This window comes from Erinaceus europaeus, chromosome 4 (genome assembly GCF_950295315.1).
Source record: "Erinaceus europaeus chromosome 4, mEriEur2.1, whole genome shotgun sequence".
NCBI classification, from domain to species: Eukaryota; Metazoa; Chordata; class Mammalia; order Eulipotyphla; family Erinaceidae; genus Erinaceus; species Erinaceus europaeus.
Genome location: NC_080165.1, coordinates 1,198,030 through 1,214,677, shown reverse-complemented (window position 1 = coordinate 1,214,677; position 16,648 = coordinate 1,198,030).

The window sequence follows — 16,648 nt, the reverse complement described above, 5'->3', positions numbered from 1 at the left end:
CAACAAAGGGTCTCTTTTGTGATGAGGGCTTTGTGGGGGGAGGTCTACCTATCCTCTAACTCGGAAACTCTTAGGACAAAACAGGTGATTGGGACCTTTATTTCCTGCTGGAACACTGGAAGGGAACCGTATTACCTTCTCAGCAAAAGTCCATGTTGTCACAGTCAGGAAATGAGAATACAGCAAAGACCCAGCAGGACATGCCAGGTGCAGAGAACCCCAGGCAGCTCTCAGATAACTTTGGAAGGCAGCCAAAGTGGCCTGTGCCCTCTGGAAGAGAAGGGGAGTTGGGAGTGAGAAAGTGTGTGTCAACAGACCTGAAGGGGTCTTGGGGGAGTGACGAGAGGCCACCACAGCAGAGCAAGGCTTGAAGCAGAAACTGGAGTTCAAGAGAAATGAAGCGCAGATTCTGAGGCCAGACGGCAGCCCTGCTCCCCCACGCCCACATCCTAGGTCACACTACAAGTCTAGGGGGAGAGATATTGCACAAAAAGATGTGTGAAAACTCCCCACTGGGGACTGAAACCTGAAATAGCTGACAGAGCCTGTAATATAGAGATTTTTTTTTTCTACAGGTGCAGTTAGGGTAGGAGCTTAAAATTTCAGAACACGAGGTGATGGTTTAAGATAGAAATACATTTCAATTATAGAAATATAATTTGGGGAGGGATTCAGGTGGTGGCACACCTGGTTAAGTGCTCATACCACAGTGCACAAGGACCTGGGTTCAAGCCCCTGGTCCCCACCTGCAGGGGGAAAGCTTCAAGAGTGGTGAAGCAGGGCTGCAGGTGTCTCTCTGTCTCTCTCCCTCTCTATCACCCCTATCATGTTGATTTCTCTCGGTCTTTATCAAATAAAGGCAAAAATATAATAAATACACAAAATAAAAAGAGGCCACGCTGTGATGAATCTAATTGTGTGCTCATATTACAATGCACAAAGACCTGGGTTCAAGACCCTGCTCCCCACCTGCAGGGGACAAAGATTCATAAGTGTTGAAGCAGGGCTGCAGGTGTCTCCTTGTCTCTCATCCCCTCTTTCTCCCTTCTCAAATCCTCCCTGTCTCTACTCAACAATGAATAAATAAAGAAAAAAGTCACAATTACTGGAATTGGGATTTTTTTCTGGTCTAGGATGGGGAGCAGTGGCTAAAGGTTTGTATAAATCTTTAGAGGATGGTCAATGGCATCACCATAGACAGAGTGACACTCTGGCTCCCTCTCTCTTTTTCATTTATAAATATTGAGTAAGTGTATCTTAAAATAAGAAATAGAACTTCCCTACACTTCCAAACACCCTGTTGTTCAGAGGATAAATTGAGAATGTCCAAGCTGCATAGTATAGTGTCTGCAGTGAAGAGATTAATTTTCACATATTCAGAAGAGTGAAACTTGTGAAGTGTCTGAAAATTTCTCTTCCTCCAGGTCAACTTGCCCAAGTTTTTGGGAACCAGCAGATGATACAAGACTCTCAAGTGAGTAAATAATAAAAATAAAAGGCAAATATATACAGATAATTGTAGAAATCATAGTTAACCCATATTTGTGATCTTACGAGAACTGCTGTAGTTTCCAATGAAGCAATAGGGACACAGAACTTTGGTGGTAGAGATAGTGTGGAATTCTACTCCTGTTACTTTAGAGTTATGTAAATCAATAATCGGTCACTAATAAAATTTAAAAAGGGTGGGAGTAGATAGCATAGTGGATATGCAAACAGACTCTCATACCTGAAGCTCCAAGTCCCAGGTTCAATCCCGTGCTTAATTCAGACCTGAGCAGTGCTCTGGCAAAAAGAAAGGAAGGAAGGAAGGAAGGAAGGAAGGAAGGAAGGAAGGAAGGAAGGAAGGAAGGAAGGGAGAGAAAGAGAGAGAGGAAAAGAGAGAAAGATAAATAGAAAGAAAGCAAAAGAGAAAGAAAGGAAGGAAGAAAAAGAGAGAAATAGAAAGAAAAGGAGGAAGAAAGGAATAAAGAAAGAAATAGAGAGAAAAATAGAAAGAAAGCAAAAGAGAAAGAAAGAAAGGAAGGAAGGGAGGAAGGGAGGAAGGAAGGAAGGAAGGAAGGAAGGAAGGAAGGAAGGAAGGAAGGAAGGAAGGAATTAGAATAACTGTCTTGGAAGGCACTAAAGCCAACAATAACATGCACAAAAACTGGTATGTCACAACCAGAAGTGGAGTATCTGCCCTGGCCACCATGATAGTGGTGAGAAGATCGGTGTTTGCAATGGCAGTTCCCTGAACCCCATCTTCTCACCGGAAGGAAATCCCACCAGAAACAAATGCATTAAAGAGGTCACGGAATGAAGGGAACCAAGCTGGAAACTTCAGTGTTCTTTACTTTGGAGGAAGAACTTACCTCTACTCTTCCGTACTGCACATTGTTAATGGTTCTGAGAGGAGGTTCAGTCCACAGAGACTTGTGTTCTGCATTGCACCTGACGGGAAGAAAGTAGACAGGATGGACCACGGCCGCCATTGTGACCAGGAGGCTGTGATGCCCTGTGGTCCACCCGGGCAAGCTGCACAGGCTGCCCTACCAAGGAGTCCAGCTAGAAAGTTTGCATGGCGTGAGCACGGCACACTGTCATCACGTCAGGTCAAGTAGCTGCTTGATTCTAAAAACTGCTAGAATTGATTAGATTATTTGGGGGAATTTATGAAAGTTACACTTCCCAGAGAAATCATGAACATTCATGTGATGTCTCTCCTTGCTTGGACAGAGGGATAAAGGCAGCTCTAGTGTATTTGCACCAGTTTGATACAAGAAAGCTGGTACTTTCCTTAAATGTATAGTCATTGCTTTAGGGCCAGAAGCATGGTTCCCCTGGATAGAACAGCTGTTCTCTTGGGCACTAGGCCTGGGTTCAAGTCCAGCCACTGACACATCAGGAGATGCTCTGAAATCTTCCCTTCCTGCCTGTTGTCACTGCCTGTTTTTTTGTTTTTGCCTCCAGGCTTATTGCTGGGGCATGCAATACAAATCCACAGCTCCTGGAGGCCATTTTTCCTATTGTGTTGCCCTTGTTGTGCTGTTATTATTGGAGAGGACAGAGAGAAATCGAGAGAGAGGAAGGAAGATAGGGGAGAGAAAGACAGACACCTACAGACCTGCTTCACTGCTTCTGAGTGACCCCCTGCAGGTGGGGAGCCTGAGGCTCCAGCCAGGATCCATAAGCCAGTCCTTGTGCTTTGTGCCATGAGCGCTTAACCCGCTGTGCTACTGCCCAGGCCCCAGTCTCTGCCTCTTTCTATCTGACAAAAGTCCTCTCAGAATAGTGAAGACTCAGAAATAATGATAATAGTTAAATAAAAAAAAAAAAAAAAGGAAAAACATGCAGCTTTATTTTGGAATAAGAAATAACAAGTTTCTCTAGAAGTTGTGCCAGAACTCTGACTGAACTCTATGGCTCATCTTGAACTTAACCATGCGCCAGGGAACAAGGCCAGTTTGCTCTCTGGTGCTGCATTATGGTCTTGGTGCTACTGCTCCCTCCACAGTCTGTGTCCTAACCACTATGCCCACAAGACACGGCTCCATAGGAGGAGATGTTTTTAAGAGCTGGGTGTGAATGAGGTCATAAAACCAGAGCTCTGTTAATGTCCTTATAGATAGAGGATGATTTATTCTTGCCAGCTTGCTGTGGGTTTTTCCCAAGATATTTGAAAAAAGAATACCCAGACAGGAGAGAGAAATAATGAATTTACTAAAAGGGTAAATGGGAAGGGAAAGAAAACAGACTTTGCCTGTCATCTGTTCCATTTACTTATTTATTGATTACATATTTATTTTATTTGATCTCTCCTTAGAATTTTAGACCTTGTGGGAGTCCGGCAGTAGTGCAGCAGGTGGCGTCAAGCCCAAGGACCAGCGCAAGGATCCTGGTTTGAGCCCGTCTCCTCACTTGCAGGGGAGTCACTTCACAGGAGGTAAAGCAGGTCTGTAGGTGTCTGTGTTTCTCGCGCCCTCTTTTTCTTCCCCTCTTCTCTCCATTTTTCTCTGTCCTAACAACAACATCAATTTTAAAAAGGGGGAGGGCAACAAGTGGGATAACAAAAAAAAAAATTTAGATCTTTTAATATTTAAGTTTTGTTAATGATTTCCTGATGATGAACAAGATTGTAAGATTATAGGGTGCAGTTCCACACAGTTTACACCACCAGAGCTCTGTATTCCATCCCCTGCAATGGAACCTTGCCTATTCCACTTTATTTTCTTTCTTTTTTAGTGATTTAGTAATCATTAAAAAGAGTGTAGAATAACAGGGGTACAATTCCGCATAATTCCCATCACCAGAGTTCCAAATCCCATCCCTCCATTGGAAGCTTTCCTGTTCTTTATCCCTCTGGGAGTCTGCACCCAGGATCATTATGGGGAGCAGAAGGTGGGAGTTCTGGCTTCTGTCATTGCTTCCCCACTGGACATGGGTGTTGGCAGGTGGATCCACACTCTCAGCCTGTGTCTGTCTGTCCCTAATGGGGTAGGGCTCTGGGGAGGTGGGGTTCCAGGACACAGTGGTGAGGGCGTCTGCCCAGGGAAGTCAGGATGGAATCATAGTGATAACTGGATCATGGTACTGAAAAGTGGTAAGATATGAAGCAGGACAAATTGTTTCATAAACAGGAACCCAAAGGTGGGAACAAAGCAGATGAAATTAGGGGTCTTCCTGTGGGAAGAAGCTAGGAAGTCTATTTCAGGTATGCTCCTAGGGGTCCATGATTTTATTAACTTTTGCCTAACCTGTTCTCTTTATTAAGAACAGATGCAGCCTTATGAATTAGATGAACTTACCTAGAGATTTGAGGTAGTGGATCATTCTCCCTTCGAAGCCCCTTTGAGCATACACATCTCACATGGATGTGAAAAGAACCTTTGGCTGCTGGTAGGTTATATAGTCTTTCTAGTTCTGTTTATTTATCTTTGCTTGTTTTGTTTTGCAAATGCAATTGTCTAGGCCCTTGATTTTCTGCTTGGATGAGTATTACATGCTTGTGAGGTAAATCTTCAGAAAATATTTCCTCACCTGTATTTCCCTACCCCTTCATTAGAAATTTTCCTATTCTTTATCTCCCTTGGAGTATGGACCCAGGATCTTTATGGAGAGCTTCTCCTCAGAGGCTTTTCCCAACAGATGAGTCCTGGTGTGTGGGACTATGTGAAAGCTTGGTAGATCTTAGGGGAGCTCTCCCATCCATGGATGGAGGTCTGGAAAGACACCCTGCTTGTTAGTCTCTCTCGTCATAGAAATGAGCCAAAAGGGAAAAAGTCTCCCAGACTAAGCTTGTCTTATTAGCCTCTCAAGCCCACAGAGATCTCACAGTTTCTCCCCTAACTGCAGGCCACATGGCTGCCTGATTTAAGGTTCATTTACTCAAAGTTCACCTCACCTTCTGATCACAGAGGAGAGCACACCTTATCACACACTCCTAGCAGTGCCCTTTGATGTCCTTAATTTGCATCAACCTTGCTTATCTTCTATCTTGCCTTAGCTGGTTCAACCCCTATTCTCCTCTCAAATGCCTCTGGGTAATTAGATGTCTGCATCGGGAGACTAATTATCTTGATCTTTATGTATCTGCTTCAATTCTTGTCATACCAGCCCCCTACCATAGGGGCAAGCTGACCTGTAAGAAACCTGTAATTTCTGACGTATTTGAAAAATGTTCTTTGTCTGCATCCCTATATAAACTCAAGCCCACTCCCAAATAAACGAGAGCGTTCCAAATCTCCCCAGTGTCTCTTGCCTATATCGTTGAGTCCCTTGGACTAGTGAGAGAACCATTTAGCTTACCTTCCTTGCTGAGAGTCACCCTGCGGGAGTGCCAGTACTGGTGCCTTATGAAGCCAGGGCTGAGGGGCAGAAGACTCTGTACAGGATCCTCACCAAGGGCTCTTGGTAGATGTTCTCCGTGAGTGTTGAGTACCAGGCCCCCATCTGCGCAGCCAGCCTGACTCAGCTCTCACACAGAGAGGAGGCAGCACAGCCCAGGCTGGAGCCCTCCACGGCCAACAGGTTGGACTTGGAGATCCAGTCTCCAAAAGTGAGAGGGCACAGCTTTCTGCTGTTTAAAGTGCCTGGTCTGTGGTCTCTGGTAGGAGAGCCCTGGCAAACTAGCACATACAATTATAAATATTTTTGAGATTGCATGATAATCTGAGTATAAGAAGTGTTGTATTCTTTTTAAGGTATATCAGGAAGTTACCTATGGACAATTTATTTCACTGTGTTGTCCTACTTATTGCTCTTTTATAAGAATTTGTTTGGGGTAGGGGCCAGGCAGTGGCACAAAGTGTTCAATGCACATATTACTATGTGTTGAGGACCCAGGTTCAAGCTCCTACTCCCCACCTGCAGGGCAGGAATCTTCACAGTGAAACAGATCTGCAGGTGTCTGTCTATCTATCTATCTATCTATCTATCTATCTATCTATCTATCTGTCTGTCTGTCTGTCTGTCTATCTATCTATCTACCTACCTATCATCTATCTATCTCCCTCTCTATAACAATTTATCTTTGTACTATCATATTAAAAAAAAAAAAAGGACCGGGAGTCAGGCAGTGGTGCAACAGGTTAAGTGCACATGGCACAAACCACAAGGACTGGCAGAAGGATCCTGGTTCAAGCCCCTGGCTCCCCACCTGCAAGGCAGTCACTTCACAGGCAATGAAGCAGGTCTGCAGGTGTCTGTCTTTCTCTCTTCCTCTCTGTCTTCCCCTCCTCTCTCCATTTCTCTCTGTCCTATCCAACAATGATGACATCAACAACAATAATAACTACAACAATAAAACAACAAAAGGAAATAGATAAACAAATATTTAAAAAAGGACCAGGCAGTGGTGCACCCAGTTAAGAGCACACATTACATTACATCACATCACATCACATCACATCACATCACATCACATCACATCACATCACATCACATCAATCACATCACATCACATCACATCACATTACTTATGAGCCAGGGTTCGAGCCACCCGCAGGGAGAAAGTTTCACACATGCTGATGCAGGGCTGCAAGTGTCTCTCTGTCTCACTCCCTCTCTATACCCCCTCCCCTCTCAATTTCTCTCTGTCTCTATCAAATAATCAATAAAGAATTAAATAAAAGAAAGAAAAATCCCTTAAGAAAAAAAAAAAACGCTGGTCATCAGGAACCTTATATTACTCATGCAGGCACTGACCTTCAGCAGTAAAACTGATAGCAGGAAAAGGACAAAAAAAAAAAAAAGAATTTGCTCTATTTGTTCTAATCTGCCCCAATATAATATTTAGCACATGTTACCAGTACCAGTTCTGTCTCAATTCTTGCCTCTTCTTTTGGCTTTTATAGGTTTATTTCACCGCTGACCTGCCCCCTTCTGGTGGTCTACCAGTGAAGTGAGTGCACCTTTAAGACTCCCCGAACAACAACAACAAAAAGACAACAAGGGCAAAAAAAGAGAAAATAAATAAATATAAAAAAGACCCCCTGGGTTGCTGAGAGGCTGTTGCATCTCAGCAAACCCTGCACGGTGATGCCCTGTGAGCAGGCTGCACAGAACCATAGGTAACGGGCCCTTCTCACCTCCGCCTGCTCCCAGCCACCTTGGGTACACGTTCTCTGTGCAATTTCTTCAGATAGTGCCACTTCAACTGCACCCTAAGCTACTGGCTCAGGACCAGGTGCCAATTCTTTCAGCTAAACATGATTGAGTTCTCCATTGTTCTCAGCGGAAGTGTGGCCTAAAGCTCCTTTTCAATGCTGCAGGCTATATGTTGACTACGGTTCCTCTCCTCTATTTCTTTGTCAACTTGTCCATTATTTCAACATGTTCCAGGCTAGCGTAGTGGGCGGGAGAGATGATCCAGGAAGTCGTGGTGGCGTGGTAATAAATTCTTTATTGATGTGGACGCCCCAGAGTTGGGTGTGATGCAGCAGGTTAAGCCACGTGGACCACAATGGCCACAATGGCCACCCCCCACTCTGCCCACCAGCCCTTCTTCAGGTATGGACACAGATGAGAAAAGAGAGAAAGAGAGAGTGAAACAAGGAACAGAAGTGGGATTTATAGGGTAAAAACCTGAAGTGACAAGTCAGGAACCAGGAACAGAGAAACAGAGATGGCTAGGAAAGGTGGTGGAGAAAGGCAAAAGGCATGCTGGGAAGGTGGAAGCCTCCTTAGCAACTATTGAGATTGTTTTAACTGGCAGGAATTGTCAATACCCTGAGGGGGATAATGAGGTGGGGATCTTTCAAGCAAAGCAGTGATTATGTAAACAGGCCATAGTGTCAGCAATGGAGCATGGAACAGAGAAAGTGTGATGGGGGGCTGGCTTTAAGGCCCAACAGACATGCACCTAAAAGTTAGCAATTTACTTGAATGGTTTGAAAGTTTGTCAGATACTCCTTTCTGTCAGTCAAGAGCAGTTAATGCTATAACATACTAAGTGGTGAAATGGAATAGCACCGTCTACCTGAGGCAAGGTGGGTGCTGGTACCTTGAGGAGCAGTCTTCTGGACACACAGCCCTCTTGCTGAGTCTGTATGCATTCCTGTCTCACCAGTCAGTTCTGTCTCAGTCTTCAACAGAACCACCTCAATCCTACATGCTTTAGATGTGCTCTCTGTAGGAGAAGTTTCCTTTATCTCATATCAAGATTCCATTCTTCAGTTCTGTGTGTTCACATAATGTAACAGCAGTTTGTTTCTGAGAGGACCAGCAATGTCCACATGTCCCATGGTGGCAGAGTCAAGATGGCAGCTTGAAGGAAGCAACTAGACAGATTCTCAAAAAAAAAAAAAAAAAAAAAAAAAAAAGACTTCAAATCCTGGGAATTCCAAGTGGGAGCAGACCTACCAGACAAGTAGGAGATAAACTATAAAGAGGGAGGACAAACAATATAACTCACCTATAAACTGGCAAAAGGGTGCTGAAAACTACAAAGAAAAAAGAAGTGCCACACGTTGCAGGTGCTACCATGACACCATCCTGACTTCCCTGAGCAGACGACCTCACCAATATGTCCTGGAATACCCCTCTCCCCAGAGCCCTACCCCACTAAGGAAAGACAGAGACAGGCTGGGGGTGTGGATCCACCTGCCAACACCCATGTCCAGTGGAGAAGCAATGACAGAAGCCAGAACTCCCACATTCTGCTCCCCATAATGAGCCTGGGTCCATGTTCCCACAGGGATAAAGAACAGGAAAGCTTCCAATGGAGGGGATGGAACCTGGAACTCTGGTAGTGAGAATGGTGTAGAATTGTACCCCTGTTATCCCACAATCTTGTTGATCATTATTGAATCACTAATTTAAAAAAGGCAATATACACTTGTCAATCTGCATCCTAGTTTTTTAGATATGATCATACCAATGAAAGCAAACCACTCAATTGAAATGTGTACCAAGATGGCAAGGCATACACCAACATCCACATGGTTATTTGTGTCATAATAAGGAGCATTAGAACCATGGAAAACTGTGGGCTGTCACTCTGGGTCCTCCCCCCTGGCCAGTGGAAGTGAAGGTGAGAGTGGCGCCCTGGGAGTCCTGGGGTGGCTTCGCATGATGAGGCCTAAGTACTCAGGGAGACCAGCAGTCAACTCTGGGAGAGCCTCAGTGGGGAGACTCGTTTACTGAGGGAGAAAGCAAACAGATACACCCAGTACACAGGGAGAGGGTCAAGGTCATCAGTAACCCAAACACAAAGCAACACAATCATAGTCACATTCTGAACAACAAACTATTTGATCACAAGTCACTACTGGAGGCTATTTTTTTTTTTTTACTTTTGTTACCCTGGTTGTTTTTATCATTCTTGTGGTTATTATTATAGTTTCCATTAATGTCATTGTTTTTGGATAGGACAGAGAGAAATGGAGAGGAGGGGAAGACAGAGGGGGAGAGAAAGACAGACACCTGCAGACTGACTTCACCACCTGTGAAGCGACTCCCCCTGCAGGTGGGGAGCCGGGGGCTCGAACCGGGATCCTTTTGCTGGTCCTTGAGCTTTGCACCACCTGTACTTAACCTGCTGCACTACCACCTGACCCCATGGTGGCTTTTGTTTAAAGGGGAGAAGAGGGACATGTGCAGAAATGTCGCCCCCACCCAGAGAAACCATCCGTCATTATTTGACTAGATCAGGGGGGACCTGCCATTTTCTTGACCCGGAGGGGGAAAAGCCTGGGACTGACCCACTAGGACCTCATGGAAACAAAGGCCTGGACTCCCCTAGCAGTGGGCAGCCCACTCTACAACAGAAAACTTTCTAGGTCAGCAAAATGTATTTAGTTATCAGGAGATTCAAATTCTATTGGCAGTGCCAAATATTTTCTAATAAGGGCTTTCCTGCATTTCTGCCAGGAAAATTAAAATGTGATCTGATTCACAACATGGCAATTTGAAAAGATGTTGGAACGCTTAGAATTTTTTAGAAGGTTTTAATCAATTCAGTTGAAATCTACAGCTTGCCAAATGATAAAAAATATGCTACTAAAACCTTCCCAAATTCCTCTTGGAGTGGTAATAATTGAGCTCTTAGTATATGTCACACACAAGCATCACTTTACCTTCACAGCATGTAAAATAAAACAATTATATCAGAAGTAGTTTCTACTCTTATTCACCTGAGGAAACTAAGGAGGAAACTTTAAGAAAGTAATCATAGTCCGAAGCAGTGGCATACCAGTGGGGTATGTGTACATGGTGTAGTGGTATACCTACCCCTGTGCACCATGCAGCGGACTTCACCGGGCATTTATGACATATATATTAAGACAGCAGCACTTAGAACAAGGGCCTACGGTACACATAGAAAACTGGAGAATCATCCTAACACAACTAAAGGTCAGTCTGCTGACATTACAAACATGTCCTAACAGTGACAAAACAACCTATCAGGTAAATATATATATTTACCTGATATATATATATATATATATATATATATATATATATATATATATATATATATATATATATATATCGCCAAGGGGATGGCTCAGTGAGCCAAGCCACAAGCTTTCCCATGTTACAGGGACCCCCATGCTAAAGCCTCCAGCACTGCATGGGAGGACCATGAACAGCAACACACACAGGAAGTCCCAGGAAAGATGGTGTGATGATAAGATGTCTGTGCTTCTTGCTCTGTTTTTCTCTCTCTCCTGCTCTGCCTCTATCTGGAGTGGAAAGAAAGGGAGCACAGAGATCTTACAGGAGCAGTGCAGTCATGCAAAATTATCTAAACATGAAAATAAGTAAATTCCTAAAGGTTGCTGCCACTTACTGGTTTTAAGTTAGCTTTCTTCTGTTAGTTGCTCCTTACTGCACATTGACCTCTACATAGTCACTGAAAAGTGATACTAGTATGTGATGTCCCCGTGCCCACCCTGGGAGCACAGCTCACACCAGCATGGACTCATGGGAGAAAGCTTCCAGCTGGTGTGTTTACCTGTAGGTCCAGGGTGGGCAACTGGACACCTTCCTCTTAAATATGTGCTTAAATTCTCAGCTGACGGTCAATACTAATACAGAAGACAATACAGTGTGTGGAGATCCTATTTTCAGCTTATGCACCTGCGTTACCTATTACTGGTCTACTGAAGCCAGAATGTAAGAGTGTAAGAGTGGGGAGAGAGAGAGAGAGAGAGAGAGAGAGAGAGAGAGAGAGAGAGAGAGAGAGAGAGATCCATGAGCGATGAATGCTTCTTACTCAATAGTAAAGACCCAGACGCTGGTGTGGTCCATACATATAAAGGCTTCAGAATTACTGGTTAATAAATGTAGCAATGCCTGTTCCACCCCTGATCTCAGTGCCCTGCTAAAGCCCATGGGAGGTCATCATATTCATGTAGCAATGTCTTTTTTATTTAAGCTCTGGGAAGTTTATTTATTTACACAGAAGACAAAAAAAGCAATATAGTTTGTATCTATATAACTACTAAGGTCACACTGTGCTAAAGAAATCAATTTGGTAACATTTACAAATCCCTTTCAATTTCAAGACCATAGAAACAGTGATTTCCTTCAATATAACTTTACAGATTTGCCCCAAACATTTCCAAGCCTGTTTTATTTAGCACACTTATCTACAGAGAGAAACACACACACACACACACACACACACACACACACACACACACACTTGGCCTCACAAATATTTTATCACAGTTTAACTAAAACTCTAAATTTAATAGTTATGGATCTTACATTTGTGATTTTCAAACCATAAGTCATGTGGTTATTGTAATGGGTCCATCAATCATTTTGATCCTATAAGGCAAATTATTAGCAAGGCCATGTCTTTCATATGCTGTTTATTTTTCTTCATAAATCTTACTGATATTTGCCAGGCAGTGGTGCTTCTGGTTAAGTACACACACATATCAGTGCACAAGGACCCAGGTTGAAGGCTTTGGCCCCCACCTGCAGGGGGAAAGCTTCAGGAGTGGTGAAGCTGGCCTACCGGTGTCTCTGTTTCTCTCTTCCTCTCAATCTCCTCCTACTCTCTTGATTTCTGGCTGTTTTTATCCAATAAATAAATATAATTAAAACATTTTAAAACTTATTGATGTAATTAATAAAATTAATATTTCTTACAGTTATTTAACTCATACTAATGTATTATCAATCAATAAAGAGTAAAATTACAATTATTATCAGTTGAAATGATACTTTTCTTACTTTAAAAAGGAATTTTTTTCTTGAAAACTCTAAGAACTATCTAAATATGATAGTTAAATTACTCCTTTTATGTTCCTTCTATGTATGTAAAAGGACATGTATTTATATCAATGCACATATATATATATATATATATATGCAGTTAACCACGAGCTACCTCTTCCTCAGACTCCACATTTGCTCAACTGTGTGATTCATAGCACAGCTGTCCAAATCTCCCTTAGAATTCCTATTTTTCTTAAAGATCAAAGTTTAGTGTATTTAGCTGTGGGCTCTGTTGATCCATTCCTCTTGAACTTCGTTTGGGCCCATAATTACATGCCCAATATAGAGAAAAATGTCAAGAAAGAGACAGATTTCAATTTCAAGCTTCAGAGGAGTTCTGATAATAAAAGTGTGGTGAAGATGATGAAAAGCTACCTTGACTGATGTACCCTTGTTTTGAGGGACAGTGTACTTACTCTACAATGGTTGTGAGAAAGGGGACTGCCAGTTCTGACATTAGGCCTTGACCAAGGGAAGTTGCTATTTTAAGAAAAGAAAAAAAAAAAAAAAACTCCTTTTGATATAGGAGAAGATGTCCAGCCAAGCTACTTGCTATGCAAAAGCAGTAGGACGGCTTTCTGCACACCAGAAACAGGGCAAAGGGACAACACACCCACTGCTGGGGGCATTAGCATCTTTTGTCATAATACATGGCGAATGGAGCAGTAACTGCCCACTGCCAATTAGAGTGATGATGAGCCAACCTAAAACAGGCAAGCAAGCAGACTCAGTGCTCCCGTGGCTTGCCAATTACCTAAATTATCTGCAGTAGCTTTAGTGAAAAGCAACCTGAATGCAAATTGAAAACCCTCGCGTGTTCAGGGCGTGTGTGCTGGTGTCAAACACCAGAAAGAATAGAAGCAAGGCTTTTAGAAACTGAGCTTGGTAGCGGTGGTGATCTCAAGTGTCACCCAGAGGAAATACTACCCGGTATTATGTTTGACAATCTGTCTCCTCATGGAAGGTCTCCCAGAAGAATGAAGCACCAGGTCTGTGTTCAATGTCACCGATCAATTTTAGGAAACATTCTCAATGATGACTGCTCAGTGGACATGAGAAAGGATGGCAGTGACAAGAAACTAGTATCAGTAGATCTTAAATGAAGCTGTTTTTGTTCCCTTCCAAAATCTAGACATATAGAAGATCTAGATAGATAGATAGATAGATAGATAGATAGATAGATAGATAGATAGATAGATAAGATAGGTAGGTAGATAGATAGATAGATAGATAGATAGATAGATAGATAGATAGATAGATGATATATAGTCATCACTTGTATTAGATGTATGGGAATAAAAGGTCCAACAAGAGATTCATCATTCTTACCACTTTTTATTTAAAAAGAAAACTTGTAGAATAAATTAAGCTTTCTTTGTTACAGATTCTTAGGGCCAGTCACAAAATCTGAACAATGTCTTCATGCTAGAATCTCCATTATGGTAACATCCCTGCAAGATGAAACCACAGACCGCCTCCTATTGCTCCCATCTTTGCAGTTCAGATGAACAAAGAGTTCAACTCTATTTTAAGGACAATGCAACATGTTTCTATTTAAAAAATGATGCTAACTTGTACGTTCAGCCTCCTTCCATCTTTCAAAATGTTATACACACTCTTGCCTACAAACTTGGCATTGAGTGTGACAACAAAGTGATGCCAGTATTACTCATACATTCATATCCATTTAACTTCCAAATAGGGTAGCACAGAGAATGACTTCAGGACAGCAGTGGGGTGTGTTGAAAAGCTGGACAGGGCTGTGCTTGATGTTAATAGCAATAGTCAGGAATCTGAGTTATTTTGCTCCTGTACTGAACTCATATGTGATCTTTGACAAGTCACTTAACCTTTCATCTCACCTAACTAGAAGATAGTTTATCTAAATTATAATAGCAGATAATAACACCTCTCTTGGAGTAGTGTGGTAAGACTTGATTAATTGTCATGTGCAGTGCACTTTAAGTTCTTTGGATAAAATGTATTACTTAAGCACAGAGCATTAATATCATTCATCTATTAGTACTGTTTTCCTGTGTAATGGTCCAATATACTATCAGTTTAAGACACATATGGGGTGTAGTGATAGAATCATAAGCATTTTACTGTTCTTTGCATACATTCCTGTCGGAAAAACTAGTCTACTTTATAGAATATTCAATATAGTTACTAAATTCCACACTGACTGTTTTATTATGCTAATTGATAATCTAGTGTGCTCCAAAGATTAAAGAAAAATGAAATTAAACTGAAAAATCAAAGGGTAACAGCTTTATAATGCCTCTTTAATTTAACGAAATACAATTAAAGTCACACAGTGATGGAATTGACTGTGAATACTAAGAAGACTGTAATTGACAAAGTAAATGCTACAGAGCCAAGATGAATAAAAGCAAGGGAAAATGCCGATGTATTTCAGCTGTGGGGTAGCTGTGTGGGTTCACAAAGATGAACTATAAATTATCCATAGATGAAAAAAAAAAGCTTTGAAGAAGGCTCCTGCCATTAGAAAAGTAATTCCAATCAGATAAGAATGTATGCATCTAAAAATAACACAAAGACTTAATATTGTCCTTACTAAGAGGGAGACTATGACACCGCTGCTGAGGAGTCGAGCTTCTTCTGAGTCTCTTCAAACTGGCAAACATGTGGGACTCAGAGAGATCCTTCTCTAAGTAAAAACGCCTCCAGAATAACAGAAGAGGAAGGACACAAGGACACAAGGACTCTCCTGAGCACCACACACAGCTGGGAGGACATAGCGCAAAAGGCATAGGACAATTAGGGACTCAGTGAACTGCCCATATAAAAAGCAACACGGTTTGACCTATATTCACAATTGAAGTGCTTTGCGTGTTTACAGTCTGACTCAGAACAAAACCAGCATGCTTGGGCACTATGGGAGTATGTGAAGTTGGCACAAAAATCCCAGGTCAGCAGTTACATAGTGTACTAAAAATAGGTGTTAAAATTTCCTTCTAGAGATTTAGCATTCTCTAGCCAATTTTCTTGCATGCTCAGATTCCCCCACCACACACAGACACACACACACACACTCACACTCACTTGCATACTCGCACACACATACTCACACTCAAACACACTCAAGCAAACATACACACATACAAACACACCTTTAAGCACACATATACACACACACAATCACACACACATACACACACAAGCACACTCAGACACACAAACATTCACACAGATCTAGATAGTCAGAGAAGCCTTAATTCATGGCAACATATTTGAAGGACATATGCCTTTATTTTCATTAATACACATTATATTTAAAGCATAATATGCTGTGCTTTGTTTTATACAAGTATATAAATTTCACTCAGATCTCTGAAACTAAATTTGTCACCCTGTGTTTGTTGAACCTACATCTGCCTGTGGGCCTCAGCATAAGACAATCAGACATGCAAAGATATGAAAGTTACTGTGGAAAGGAGCTAGCACTAGGCAGATAAGCATGGGCAGTGACAGAAAACAAGTGTCTAAGAATAAGTCCTGTTCTCGTAAAATAGCATCTTTGAGCAGTCGGATTATGAGAGGTGGGGACAGGGGAGAAGAACAGAGAGAGAGAGAGTGTGTGTGTGCATGTTGCTGTGGAGAAAAATAAAGCTAAAAGTTGATTGAAACCTTTATTCTATAAAAACACACGTTTCCTCTTCATTAGCTTAGTTATTGGAGCACTGTGAGCTTAAAGAACATATGTCATGTTCTACCAGATCTCACTGAATAAACTTTCTCCGTGTGATAGGATTACGTATGACGCTTCAATGACCTGTTTCTTATTTAAGACTTTAGGTGTTTGTACTGCTTCTATCACTAGAAAAGAGAAAACAATTAGCATTTGGTAATTAGCATTTCTGTAGGTTCTTAAAAAATAGAAAGTTGTCTCAATTTTTCTTAATATTACTAA